Source organism: Neopsephotus bourkii, unplaced genomic scaffold (assembly GCF_033783945.1).
Source record: "Neopsephotus bourkii isolate Nb327-2 ecotype Australia unplaced genomic scaffold, CSIRO-AGI_Nbou_v1 NB_780, whole genome shotgun sequence".
Classification (NCBI taxonomy): Eukaryota; Metazoa; Chordata; class Aves; order Psittaciformes; family Psittacidae; genus Neopsephotus; species Neopsephotus bourkii.
Genome location: NW_026901276.1, coordinates 979,981 through 995,491, shown reverse-complemented (window position 1 = coordinate 995,491; position 15,511 = coordinate 979,981). Strand labels below are relative to the sequence as shown.

Below are 15,511 nucleotides of genomic sequence, written 5' to 3'. Positions count from 1 at the left end.
AGAATCATAGAATAGTTAGGGTTGGAAAGGACCTTAAGATCGTAAAGTTCCAACCGCCCTGCCATGGGCAGGGACACCTCGCTCTAAACCATATTACCCAAGGCCTTGTCCAACCTGGCCTTGAACACTGCCAGGGATGGAGCATTCACAACCTCCCTGGGCAATCTATTCCAGTGCCTCACCACCCTTACTTACAGTAAAGAATTTCCTCCTTATATCCAATCTAAACTTCCCCTTTTTAAGTTTTAACCCATTACTCCTTGTCCTACCACTACAGTCCCTAATGAAGAGTCCATCCCCAGCATCCCTATATGCCCCCTAAATTTGTTTATTTATGATGAATCTTTCAGAAAAGGACTAAATCATTACAGATCTCAGTGGTCAGTATGGTTTAATTTGGGCTGAGCCTGCATGCAGGAGCAAGAAATAAAGATACTTGGAAGAGGCAATTTTTTCGTCATTATTTTAATGATTATTGAGGTAGGAGCATGTCAGTAAGCAATTCCTAAAATAAAAGGCCAAACTTCATGTAAAATAAAAGGTGGAGATAGTTACTGGTATACTGGTTTCTGTTCATGATCACTACTGAAAAGATAGTACAAGAGAAAAAAAGAAACAAAGATGTAGTTAAAGAAATCAGATATTGCCCAGGAGAAGTAAATTTTATCTCTGCTGGCGAATGGCTGCGTCAGTAGTTTCTTAGAACTACCTTTTTCCATGTATTAATGACTGATACCTTATTTTCAAGTTTTGAACTTCAGATCTTGAAGTCTGATTAGTAACCAGTGGGATCATATCACTGAAAATATCAAGTGCTTGTTGTAAAGTTAGACACCTGAAATTAGAAGATACTTTAGATTTTCTTTCTGTGTTTCTATTTGTCTTCTGTAGAATGGGACAGTAATGCACTCTTGTCTCATAGTGATGCAGATAGCTATGGAGAGTCCAAAAAACTGTTGAAATGTTACAGTTTGTTTACAGAAAATGGTTTGAAGGGTCAAACAATGAGGAGGAAAGAAAAGTGTTGAGATTTGTCATGAAATAAGCACCACCCTTTGTAAGGTTGAATGCAGCAGGGATTTGATTGAAAAAAAAAAAAAGCTTATTACCATGTCAATATAGTTTGCATATGCAGAGGGTTTGACTATTCAGGCCTGAGTTACTTTGGCAATAGTGTAAATGTTCTTTTAGTTGATTTATATCTAATAAATGTATCTTTATTATAGTTTGTATTCAGAGAGGAGATAGAAATAGTTTCTCCTTTACACACGTATAACTAAACAAATGTATGTGTAACAGAGGGAAGTTCTAATATCTTATTTGTAAATCCTGGTTCTATTGACATTCATGTGAAACTTGAAAAATCCTTGAAATAGGATTTCACTCCAAGAGACTTTTTTTTCTTGCAGCTTTTAGAATGTGAAAACACAGAGGCAGGCATGATACATTTTATATTTTAAATAAACGAGACCGCATACTGGGTGCCATTCAGGTAAAAATCCTTTTTGATGTTTCCATTGTCAGTAATTTCTAATTCCAGGAAGAAACATACCTGTATTTACATATATTTCTATATCTTTAGAATACAGATAAAGTTTTTTTTTTTCCTAGATAACCTACATTGTAAAACATGCAGGAAGTTAAAATCAGTGGGCCATACTGTGAATATTAAGCAAATTGACCTTTATTGCATTTTAAACATTTTTTGCATAATACACATTTCAGGCCTGATTCTGAAGTTCTGGTATACTGCTCTTTTTTTTATTTTTTTTTTAATTTTTTTAATAATGGTAATTTCACTCTTAACTTCAGCTAGACCTGCATTAGCTACACGGTCCCTATCTCCCTCATTTCCACTAGCCTCATTTGATAACAATTTTTGGTCTTTTTGTTATTGAGTTGTCAGCCTTGTCAGCAGGTGGCTCACAACTTCTAAATTCTGTGTTTCACCTGACTTCGCTGTTCCTCACTAACTGCCTTTCAAGGTTTAAAACTACAAAGCAAATGTGAAGACTAGATAAAACTGAAACTGTTTGAATCTGTACCTTGACTTTTTTGGTGACTTTTAATATGAGATGATTGGTGACATCTTGACTTGTTTTGTGAATTCCAGACCACTCTCCGTTTTTGTTGGATATGGTTGCTGGCTCCTTTTGACCTTTGTGCTGGTCTGTCTTGTGCCTATTTTTCCCCCTCTCCATCCTTTCCTCCTCAATATTTCAATTTCTCTTGGTGCTCTTCTTTGCAAGGTAAACATGTCCTAGTTTCCCTGGCTGAAAAGGAAACACACTTGACCTGCCTTGTTTCTCCAAAGACAGCACCATTCCTTTTGTTGCTTTAATCTCTTTAACTTATGGAATACTGTTTTTAATGGATGGCTGGTGCTCCTCTCCTTTCATCCCCATCCACTTCCTCTCCAATCTACCTTTTGTTCCTGGCACTTTACTCCTATGACCTCTTCCTCACCAGGTAATAGAACCATTACTTCAGCCTCATCGTTCCTGTGACTTCTATACAATTGAACAGAGTTCTTTTCTTGAATCTTGTTCTTTCATAGCTTCTGTGCTTTGGTTCTTCACATGTTTTCCTTTCCTAATCACACCTCTTAGTATGTCCTCGTATTTTTAACATGGTTGTGCTTTAGCCAGGTTTCAGTAAATATTTTAAATATATCTAGACCAAGATACAAATGTATCTCAAGTATAAAGGTAGCAAAGAACAAAAAACACCCTGTATTATGGGTATGGGAGAGAATATTTGCTTCATAAAGGAATGCCTCCTTAAAGTACCCTTATAATTCCTAATCTGAGTTAAAACTTAGTATTTTCATCCTAGCATATTGGCAGTAAATAAATAAAAGCTTACAGATTTATTATTAAAACATTTTTCCTACCTTGAGGACTTCCTCTTTTTTTCTTTGTTGAGTCTTACCTCCACTTTTTGCAGAGTAAAATATTCCAGCAAATGTATTCTCTTAATTAATTCTCTATTTTTCATATCTAAAATCTTTTTTTTTTTAATGAAACAAAATCTATCTGATTCCCTTTCCCCAGACATCTGGACACCGAATGAAATCTATGTATCTCCACCATGTCTCCTAAGGTTAAAGAGTTTTTCCAGTTCTAGTAAGGCTTGTGATACAGAGAACAAAGTATTCAGGGTGGACATCTCAAAGCTGAGAAAACAGCCAAGAAACAAAAACTGTTTACATTCTTTGTTTGTTTTAATGGTTTTATTTAATAAATTGTTTTTATTTAATGAGAGATAATATACTAATTGGTTCACTTATTTTAATCCTTTTGTAGTAAATGAAACCTAGAGGATTTCATAAGGGTACAACATTAAACCATGATCTGCTTCAACATAGAAAGTAGCTAGCATTCAGATATAATGATGGTGGTGACAGTATCAAAACAGAACTAGGCAGATGTTTTAATTTTGCTACTCATGTGTGAAGGAACAAAACCAATCAACCATCAAGCACACAAGCAAAATGCAAGATCATTTCTATTAGTTTTATAAAATATTCAAGCTGAATTTACCTTCTTGCTACAGGAAAGCCATCTTTTTTCTTTAGTGTGCTAATAATGTCCCATATGGAGTTCAACAAAAGGGAGTGCCAAATCCTGACCATGGGGAGGAATAACTCAAGCCACCTGTAAAGATCAGAAAAGAAAGCAGCTATGTGGAGAAAGACCATGGGTTCCTAGGGGACAGCATGTTGGACATGAGGTTGCAATGGGCCCTTGTAGCAAGGCCAACAGCCTCTTGGGCTGCATGAGCCTTGGTGTTGCCAGTAGTTCAAGGGAGGTGATCCTTTTACTCAGCCATGGTGACACCACACATGAAGGATCAGGCCCAGTGAAGGGGCCGCAAACATGATTAAGGGAGTGGAATATGTGACAGAGAAAAATAAGCTGAGGAAGTTAGGACAACCTGGAGAAGAAGCAGCTCATGGGGATCTTATTGGTATGCGTGAATACTTGATGGAAGGGAATACTGAAGGAACCAGACTCTTTTTGGTGGTGCCCATCGATGGGACAAGCACCAGTGGGCACAAAACAAAACTCATCAGATTCCTTGAGAAGAAAAAGGATGCTTTTATAGTGTGAAGGAAAACACTGGCACAGGTTTCCCAGAGAGGCTGTGGAGTGTCATTCCCTTGAGATACTTGAAACCCAACTGGACACAACCCTGAGCAACCTGCTGAAGGGGCTGGACTAGGCAATCTCCAGAGGTGCCTTCCTGCCTTATCCTGTCTGTGAGTCTGAGACACAGGCTTCAGATAAAGCTTGTAGTACTTCTCTGTGAAAGACTGATTAGAACTGAGGCAGATTTTTGTCCATGTTAAAAAATCCTTTCTTACCCACAGTGCTTCCTTTCCCTACATTGGTCCCATGCTAAATATCTAGAAGATTACACCCATGTGGGTTTTGTTTACTTGTTTTTCTTGTCATATTCTTGTTGCTACATACAGTCAGAGAAAAAATGGTCGCAGATTTTAAGATGACAGTAGAAGAGCTAATCAAATTATCATTTTTGGAGACCACATGTTATGTCATTGCTAAGTAATTCATCGCTAAGTTGTCCCCTATCTGGTGACAATGGATTTAGGTTTTATTTGCCTTTGAGTTGAGATACACACTATGCAAGTAAAGCTTTCTTGGAAAGAGGATTAAGGTATGCTATTAATTTCCTTAACTTTTATTATCATGTCAGAAGCTCAGGCACGAAAAAAAATAATACTGGAAGAAGGAAGAAAAAATAATTCTTACTCTGTTCATTCACAGTCATGCATTCAGTGTGCATTTACACAAGCATTAGGACAGAAACTGAGTTTGCTACAGGCAAGTATGACACTGCATATAACTTCTTCATTTTAAAGCAGTTTTCATGAGAGGTTTTCTAAGGCTGTTTTATATTTAAAAGATCGAAAACAGCCAAGTTTTCCAACCAGGTACTGAGCAGTTAATGGAATAAATTCATTAAGTCTTATTTCTAGAAAAAAAAAAAAATCAAGGAAAATGTCTTTCATGAACAAGTTGTCAAGCTACCATTATTCTAATCTACAATAAACATTAAGTTTATTCTTACTTTGTATTCTTCTTAAAAGGATATGAGAATATTCTATCTTGAGATTTTTTGAAGGCATTATGTTGTGTGAATTTTGATTTTATTTTCTTTTTTTCTATAATTTTAACTTATTTTATTACAGAGCACAGTAAAGAGGAAAGACATTAAATGTACTCATAAATCATAGGAATACCGTTTACATCTATGAAGCAGAAGTAACAACTTATCCATTCTGGTCTTAATCTCACCTGTTTATTTAGCTGATATTAAAATGCCAGCATTTGCTATCAGTTATACCAGCATCATATCTGCAGTATTTCTCAATAGATAAAATAAGAAGTAGCAGTAGTATTTCACATAATGTAGGACTCAAATTGTTAGAAAGTAAGTGTACCATAGTTGATACCTACAGGAATTTTGGAAATTATGGAGGTTAAGGAGCAGTGATTATAAAAAAAGATCAGATGAAATAGACATATGGTTAGAACTCTGGTTAGTGACAGACTGCTGGCTTTCTTTAAAAATAAAAAAACAATAACAAGTTTGGATTAGAAAAACGATGTTACAAGATTCAGTCTTTCCTTTATGCTATGTTGCCTAAGTTTTTTGAATTATAGGACACTACCCATTTTGCAAAGTTCTCTTTTAGTGTTCTGTGTGAGAATCAACATTTTTCTGAAATTTATTCTTTTTGAAGTTGTTAAAAAAAAAAGACTGCTAGCAATATTTTTCTGAAACTTGACATTTGTCCCAAGGAGGTAAAGAGGAGACAAGAGAGGTAAAAATAAAATCCTGTCTATTTGAAGTCAGTCAGCATTATTCCTACAATTTACTCATGACTATGATTTGTTTGCAGTTTGTTTATTTCATGTTTACTTTATAATACCAAACAGAAGCAAATTTGAGCAAATGTTTGGGAGTAGAAAGCAGTAAGTCTATTATGATACACTAATATTCTAAGACACCCAAAGATCCTTTTTTTTCTGAGAAACTGGTGCTGTTCTTATTAATGTCAAATGAAACACTGTAATCTGATCTCAGTGGAAATAGATTGGAGCTCTTCTTTTGAAAGGCTTCAAACAAGTTTTCTTTTTTTCTCTCTGTGTATAAACAGGCAGTAATTATGGTAGAGAATAAAGGGGGGCGGGGGTGGGGGAAGCAGCAGCATTTCCATATTGGCCCTTTAACATTACAGTAGGTTTTGTTTGCTTGTTTTTCAGGCTACTAACAAGCATCAGATTGTTCACCACAGGCTTTCCAATATAGATAGAATTGACGGAATTGAAGTGATAGAATTGTTTCATATCCTCCCCTGTAGGGGTAGTTTAGCTCTGCGGAGATAACATGAACAAACTGTTGCTGTGCATTGTTTAAGCATTATCCAGTAACTGACGCATATTTCTGTCATTCAGTTAGAAATGCTTCCTCTCCTTGGAATTAATGTTTGTTCTTTAAGGAACGAGTTTGTCTTGTGCTTGGCACTTTCCTAAGAAAACCACAAGCTAATTGTTTTGCAAGGGAAAATGAGGGATGCATGTTTTGTAAATGTTACTCCTTTGAGTGTTACATTTTTTTTACATATATTTGTCAGAGTCCAATATTATTTGACCAGGTTCTTTTACCTCTTCCTCATGTGGATGGATATAAAATTTCCTTATATGAAGCCAGTTGATGTTGCATGGGATTTCTGATTTAGCAGAACAATACAAAATACATTTTATAATACAAATGTAAGTTACACTTAAAATATAGCAATATACACAGTTCAATCACAATAGCAATGTGATTCTCATTGCCAGTCTCTAGTACCATTATGTTGCTGAGCATCCCCACTCAGCACAAAGGCGTACATATGGATTGAAGCCAGTTCAAGCCCGTTGCTCTGTTCAAAATTCTGTTGTTAGTTTTTTTGTTAGTTGTTTATACTCCGCTGGTCTGAGCCAAGTTTTCACTCCTCTCCATGCTGGTCTGGCTAACTCAGGGGACATTCACACTTTTTTAATGAACGCAGGGAGAAACATTTACACCATCAGTTGTTCCACTTAACTGTTGATAGCTGTTCACCTAAAGCAGAGGCCACCCTCTGGACACCTTGGTGGTGAGGTAAATCAGCTTCTATGCATAGCTGTGGTCAGTCACACTCTGAACTGTTTCCTGAGATTCATGGTCACATCCCATCCCCTTGCCCATCTCCTCAGCCTTCTTCTGCTGCAAGGGTTTATTTGTCAGTCACAGTGTTTTTGGAAAAAGGTCTTGTTATGAAGTCTGGATGACAAGGTAGTCATGGAACATTTTGCAGTTGATTTGAGTGAGGACAGGATTTCTTTTCAGGAGCACATACTTCTGTTTATAAAGTCCAATATGTGATAAACTATAGACTAGGGTATTGTTTATTAAGATTTATGTTAGGCCCAATGTAAAGATTAGGCAACAAAAGATATGAAATCGCTTATGCAAACAGCCACCAGACACAGCTTACGCAAGATAAGATAACCGCAATCGCTTACACAACTAAACCGGATACCGATTGTGCAAGCTGAAGATAACTGCAAGATGCTCTAGGAAATGGAAGAAAGTAAGATAACAGCTCCATAAAAGGACATATGAGTAAAAGGACAACTATGTGAAGCATGCGCAGAGTACCCCCACTACTTCATGAACACGGAAGTAAAGATGTATAAAAGGGAGCTGTTTGAACTGCTCTTTACAGCAGTTGGCGGAGCGCAGACTCCCCTGTCGTCCAGCGCTGTTTTTGCTCATATTCTACTTGCTATAATTAATAAAATTTTAATTGGATTATGATCCGTTGTGGTCTCAATTTATGACAAATACCAGCCAGACACATTAAACAAAATTTAATACTTCAGCTTCTTCCTGTAATAATGATGTATTTGTCAATCAACAAGACTTTTGGAGGTAAAGTAAAAGGACCTTGATATAAGTAGCAAAAAAGGGAATTCTTTTAAATAAAAGTCCTCTGTATGTTTGAATATAAAACTATAAGTTTTGTTGCTTTGTCATGTAAACCTTTGATATGACAGTGCTCTTCTTTGGTATTAAAAAAAAAAAAAGACTAATCAGTCTCAGAAAAGTAGACTAGCTTCTGTTTATGTTCGACCTGGGGACTGTAGATCCAGGTGCAGTTTGTACATGCCAGTTGCCGTGTAAGTGATGATTTCCCACATCTCTCCTCAGAACAAGCTTCTGATGCAGTATATTTTTTTCCTTTTTCTTTCTCTGTGCACAGACATGTGCACCCATGCAACTACATGTATAAAAAGAGATGACACAAAAATCTCTACTGTAATATCTACTTCAGCGTGACTCATGTTTGTTATATGTATTTTAACTTGATTCATGCATGTTATTTCATAATTTTATTTTTTTTTTAGTGGGTAAAAAGCACTTAGAAATGTTTGTGAAAATTATTTGAACTTTCCTTGTGACTTTATAAGAAGAGTGATTTCAAGAAATAGTTGCTTATATAGCTTTAAGGCTTCCCTTTTTGGAAAAATTGGCAATAGGTAATGTACTCTCTATGAAGATGTGCATTTAATACTTGTGAAACAAATATTCTGACAATACTGTTGTAGGACTGCAGATAATCAGTGTGTGAATCTGCATGTGCATGTGTGTGTAAGCCTTTCTCTCCTTGAAGTTTTTTGCTAACCTGAAATAATGTGAATGCTGTTTGTGTTTGCCAAGAAGTATAATGGTATCGAGCTATATCAGGATGTGACTTGTTCCCTTCTCATTAATACAATTGGAACTAGGCTACATCAGATACTCTTAAGACACAGAGTACACATCCTAAAAAAAATGCACATTCTATTTTCAGAACTTGCCTGTTAATTGTGGGAATGCAGAATATTTAAAAAATATAAGATGAAACAGCTTATTTCCCCTCTCTTTCATATTTTCATATTTTTCCTGTTTTCTTTTCCTTTAGCTTTCATTCCCCTCACTTTTTATTTATACGCTACTCCATCTATTATGCTTGCTCAAGCCTTCAGAGTTGAGCAGCAAAATGCAAGAATGGAATAATTAACTTTCATTCCCACTCTTCCTTTGATCAAGGGTAACCGGAAATTTTAAGGTTTGTTAGGTAACTGGACAACTCAGGACAAAATCTTTGGCAAATGATGCCACAATCAGTGTTTGCCACAAATCAGAAATCTAAGAGATGTCCCAAGTCAAAGTGCCTGCTTTTGAAGTTTCTTAGTTGAACCTGTGACATGATGATTGTTCTGAAAATCAGAGTTCTGACATATGTTCATCAACAGATTCTGTGTCATAAATAGCAAAGAAAGGATGACCAGAAAATGTGTCATGCATGCAGGAGCCTTATGCATTTCATTATCAGAACAATCAAAGCACATTTTCTCTGGGGTCACGTCTTAAATCTCTTGTTATGCATCAGTATGATCAGTATTTTTGAATAAAAGCAAAATTATAATGCTGTTAAATGCTGGAATACAGAACATCCCATCACCTATGAATTGTTCATACTATCTATGATAACAGATGTTTTTATGTTGGTTTCCCTAACTCTCTAATTCTCAAGTATTCCCAACAAATGCATGGCTTGTGAACCTACGACATTTCTTCCCTTGTCAAAGGCAACCTCCAAGCCTGTAAGAAGGGATCCCAGAAGCCCTAAGTATCCAGATGAATCTGTCAACCTCAGCACTTCCAGGTTCTCTCATTAGAGACCACAGCCCTGAATCATGAGAACCACAGGCTTTGTAGCACTTGAATGAATTTCTTTGAGGGTTCATGGAAAATTTTTGTCAACTTAATTGACTGAGAAAAAAATGTTAATAAATTGCTGGAGAGTCTGAGGGGTCATGGGTCAAGTGGACATCAAGGTACCATTTCTATGAAACAGTAGCAGATGGAGGGTATCTGTCTTAGAATCCTGCCAGGATTATAATGATGGCACTGGTCAGGCACCTACTGGGAACAAATAACTTGATAGCTGCCTAGGTTTCACCAAATTTACAGTAAACAATGCTGCTTTAGGGAAAAAAAAAAAAGATTTAGTATTTTGATGTTCAAAGAGAACTTGAAAAGTAATTCACATCTTTTGAAAAAAATGCTTTTTTTTTCCTACTTGTGGAAAAACAAAAGATGAAGCAGTAGTGTTGGTAAAAACATCTATAACTGTATCAAACTAATTTTTACATAAATGATTCCTAAATATATTGGATAATGCCTTAATCTTCTATACATAGACCAAAAATGCTACTGATTTTCAGGTAATTTTTAGAAAAAAATCCCAATCCCATAAGATTAAACAATTATTGTCTATTTGAAGCCTCTTCAGAAGTTAAATATTACTTCTACTTTCCTTAATTATTGTGTGACCTCGATCTCTCTACTTAACAATGTTATAATATTTATCCTGATCATGTATATTTTCAAATAAAAAATGCATAGTATTTCTGTGGCAAAGAGGAAAAATTGAAATAGTGAGCTTCATTAAAGCTTATATATCTTGATTAAAAGCAATAATGGTGAGGTTTGCTTTATAAATTTAGATTGATGTCAGTGAAGCTAGGCAGTGACAGAGGAATGAATTTGAATAATATTGATACAGCTCTCAAAGGGAAATTTCTGTAAACAGAATAGTAAAGTCAGAGTTTGGATTATGCTAATTATTTTCTACATTTCATCAGTCCTTTGAACAATAAACACTTCACCCCAATTAAGATACCACCCTGGGGATATGGCTTACCCTTGTAAATGTGACTGTGTGAAAATGCCATGGATAACAGAAGTGAACAGCGTGCTGACAGTACATATAAGTGTTATTTTCCCCTTGTATGGGGCAATAGAAATTTAGAAAATAACTTTAAATACTTCTACACGAAGCAAAATTTTCTCTCAGACAATATTTCTGGAAATTTTCTGTATAATTCACATGATTCTTGTCCATATAGCTTCTCTCTATCAGTAGATGAAATAATCAGTAAAAGGGCTTTATATTCTTAGGTTTGTTTTTCTCTTTGTTTTCTGATCTTATTTTTGTCCAACTCTGGTATTCTTATTAAAAGCAAATTCTTTGCTTAGACATGCAAACATCCTGATTAATAACATAATAGTAAGTATAACATAGGTTTGTGTCTTCTTAGCTTGATTAATAACCAAAAAGATTAATTACAAGAGGCTGGGGAAAGGAATGTAATGAACAATATTTTTTAAAAAACATATTACTTCGTTTTATGGGCAGTTGTCTGTAGACTGAGGCGAAGTTGTGTAACGGAAACTTTGCTTCCCAGTACTTCAGTATTTTTTGTACCCTCAGCCTAGAATTAGCACACCAAAACCTGTGAAAATTGCTACTGAGCAGTGAAATCAAAGATTAACAACATCTGTTCCTCTCTTTACTTCTGTGTGCGCAAACTGCTACTTGTACTAAAGGGCATTAAAACACAGATTTATTATCTGTCTTTTACATATGCATATTCCCTATTTCAACTTTTTACCTTTACATCTTCCATGTTTCTGTTTCTCTCACCATTTCGGTTAGAGGGAAGACAGCTCTTAGGTCTCCGTAATTCAATCTTTAAGCGTTGTGGTTTGTAATAACTTATTTGCTAGTGTTGCTTCTGCTGCAAGTCACTCTGGGATTTTTTGATCACTGAAGTTTAGTAGCTGAATACAGAATCTTAGTTTCGTAGTTAAAAATTTGTTTTCTTATAGCCTGATACAAAACCTATCAAAGTGAATGCAAACTCTGTCTATTAATTTATGTTTATTTTTCATATCCTTTCTTGACAACAATACTGAAGTTAAATTCAAAGAGTATCAATGGTCGTGCTCACCATACAGAAGATTAAGGTACTTTAGTACCCTGATAAGTTTTTGCACCTGAGTTAGGACCTAGAACATTTTACTGTGAATACTGCCTCATACCATGCATCTACATATGCTTTCCTGTTTGTTTTTTTTTTTTTTTTTTGGATGTAGTATTATCCCTTTTAGTGTTTTAGGGATAACTGGTTGGTTGACCTCACAGCTATTATGCATTTGATTTTAATACATCATAATTTTTTTCCACTAATATGGCTGTGGGAATAGGTAGGAGAAAACTGAAAAACCAGCATTCCTAAGCAGTGTCTAAGGACATTATTACTATGTCAAAATCCACCTGACTCTTGAACTTCTGAAAAATTGAAGTTGTCACTGTCACAAAGAAAAGAGATAAAGAAGAATATTTGTTTTGTAGTCATAGTCATGCTTCGCAGGAAAGATTGAAGATACAGATATATATATGGGATGCTCTAACTGCCTAATCTGGAGAGAGGTCTGGTATCACTTCCATGATAAAGTAAAAAGTTGTCTGTAAAAAGTCACTTCATTCACAATGGAAACTCCTCTTAACTGGACTGTGATATTATAGGAAACACTTTAATGAAAAAAAAAAAGCTTATATTTTATCCTTAGAATCATAGATTATAGAATGGTTATAGTTGGAAGAAACCTTAAAGATCATCTAGTTCCAAGACCTTTCTATGGGCAGGGAGACTTTACACTAGACCAGGTTGCTCAAAGTCCCATCTGCGCTGGCCTTGAACACTGCCAGGGATGGGGCAGACACAGCTTCTCTGGGCAACCTGTTCCAGTTCCTCACCACCCTCACAGAAAATAATTTCTTCCTTATATCTGATCTAAATCTCCCTTCTTATGTTAAAAACCTTTTCCCTTGCGCTGTCAGTACATGCCCTTGTAAAAAGTCCTTCCCCTGATTTTTTATAGGCCCGTTTTAGGTATTGAAATGCTGTAATATGAATACTGAATTACAGTTAAGTATTTCATAATTCAAAAAAATTTTTGTAGCTATGTTAAATAAAAAAAAAAATAAATAAAGCAGCTAAGATTCTTAGTGAAAAAGGTGATGACAGCCTGTATTTTTCATGTTTAACTATTTTACAATAATCTATTAATTGCCTCTGTCAGTTATTAAAACAAGCAAGCAAGATGCCCTCTGCACATCTATCAGGATGACTGGCCTAATCAGGCTCAGAAAATTCAATGAGTATTTTGCTAAGCTTAATTAAAATTCAGCCCTGCATTTGAGCAAGCCGCAGTGGTTTGGCAGACCTTCAAAGAACTATACTGCAGCACAACAATAAAAGTGATAAAGACACACATAACAATAAATATAATGCAGATGTTCCCATTATTCACAAATCGGGTATGAAGTTGCTCCTTTAAGTAGTTTCTGCTTTCTGTGATGATAAAATTCAAATATGTGGATTTTTCATTTTCAGTCTCTGCATATGTTATTTTTATCAACGTACCATTTTATGGTTCTAATGAATCGAAATAAAATAATTCTAACATTTAAGAACGATAGTGTGTGTGCCTTATTTCCCACACTAAGAGAATTGCACGTTGATTAAAAATTGTGAAATGGGACTTTAGTTTTGCAGTGCCAATGCTGTCAGACCCTTAGTGGACTAATACATCAGCTTGACCAGTTACTCCTTCAGGTATCCTCTTTATCTACTGTTCTTGACTGTATGAACCAGCTCTAGGTTTTTCCTGGCATTATGGAAATTCCAGTTTTTCAGCATTAGACATGAAATGGAGCCTTCCCTGCAGGTACTTCAGTTTTGATTTATAAACTGGAATTGTATGTCTTTACAAATTCTTACTTTCCTTTGTTACAAAATTCCTACTGTTCCCCACATACCTTAAATATCATTGGAGTGCTTATTCATCACCCCTTGTGAAACTTACTATTTAGACCATACAATTTCTTTAGAACTAGGATTTCATTCTGAAAAATAATTTATTATGGTCACTTTGAATGGCCAGGAGTCTGTATCAGAAGTCATTAACAGCATACTCCTACGTTACACTTCATGATAGCTCCATTTTACTTGTCCCATTAGCTTTGTAACATGATATGTGCTACTGATATTTTAATATTTTGTTTGCTTTCTTAGGAAACACTACGCTGACAATCAGTCGTGGCTAAAGATTTATTACTTTTTTTTTTTTTTTCAGAAAGAGAACTCTTGGAACATTTATGCCATTCCTTATCTTCTGCAGTGAAGTAAACTGACAATTGTAGTAACAGATTTTTTTAATACTATTGAGAGAGCAACCTTTGGCAAAAAAGGAATTTTTCAACTACTAGAGAAACCAAAACAGGAGAAAACAGAAACACTCCCCCCTCCAAAAAAAAATAAAAAACAAAAAAAAAAAAAAAAAACCTCAACACAAAACCCCACCACAAAACCTCCCCCCAAAAAAACAAAACAAAACCAAAAAACACCCAAATAACCATTACTATTGATGAGTATTTCTAGAATCAGATTTTTGTCATAAGAAATAAACCTTGGGATGATTTGGAAAGAAAAAGGGTAATTTAGAGATAAAGAGTGGTAGAAATATCACAAAAGGGAAAGGTATTTCTCATTTGCGATACATTGTTTTGATATTTAGTATTTGCTAAAATTAATTATCTTTATTGTGGCTGGTACAATCGCAATAATAAGTGTCTTTCAAGATAAATCATAGAACCATAGAATCACAGAGCTGTGGAATGGTTAGGGTTGGAAAGGACCTTAAAAAGATCATCTAGTTCCAATCCCCCTGCCATGGAGGCAGTACTGCCCACACCTCACACTAGATAAGGTTGCTGAAGGCCCTGTCCAACCTGACCTTGAAGACTTCCAGGGAAGGAACATTCACAACATCCTTAGGCAGCCTGTTCTAGTGCCTCACCACCCACACAGAATTGCTTCCTTATAGCTAGCCCTGTTTCAAGCTTAAACACATTGCCCCTATCACTACAGTCCGTGATGAAGTGTTCCGTTCCAGCACCCCTGTAGGCTCCCGTCAGTTACCAGGAGGTGTCTATGAGGTCTCCACACAGCTTTCTTTTCTCCAGGCTGAACAGCCCCTATTTGCTTAGCTGTCAAAATCCACATAAATATATAAGAAAATACACCTAACCATAAGAACAGTGTAAAAATAATTTTTCGTTGGAAAATTAACAATTCTCATATAAATTAAAATTATTTGACTGAATGAAATTAAAAAAGTTGTTCAGTATGCTAGCTGTAAGTTAACATGGTTCTAATAATACCGCTGTCATAAATAAGCAAAAAGTAAAGTGGAATGTTTACTTACGTGGACTCCATAAACCTTGACACAGCAGAACAAGTATGCATGAAGCTTCTTTGCATTTCTATGTGAGCACATGACTTATCTGCAATTATATCATTTCTATTTGCTGCAGATCTAATCTGGACTTTGTTAAATGAAAACCTTTGCTTTTCTTAAGCAGATTTGCAGAGAGCAGATCTTTCACTAGGTAACTGCTCAGCTATCCGTCACTGGCCATTTCACCCTCCTCCATTCAGCCTTACTGTTGTACAGGCTTAAAAATGCTTCTGACAACAGTTTGCAGGGGACATTT

The 15,511-nt window shown here is 35.6% G+C and overlaps 1 protein-coding gene across 3 annotated transcripts in view; it reads left to right on the top strand.

Annotated features, from left to right (window-relative positions):
- The window catches only part of IL1RAPL1 (interleukin 1 receptor accessory protein like 1), a 721,418-nt gene that overhangs the window by 190,048 nt on the left and 515,859 nt on the right, over positions 1 to 15,511 (top strand). The gene's annotated exons all lie outside the window — the stretch shown is intronic.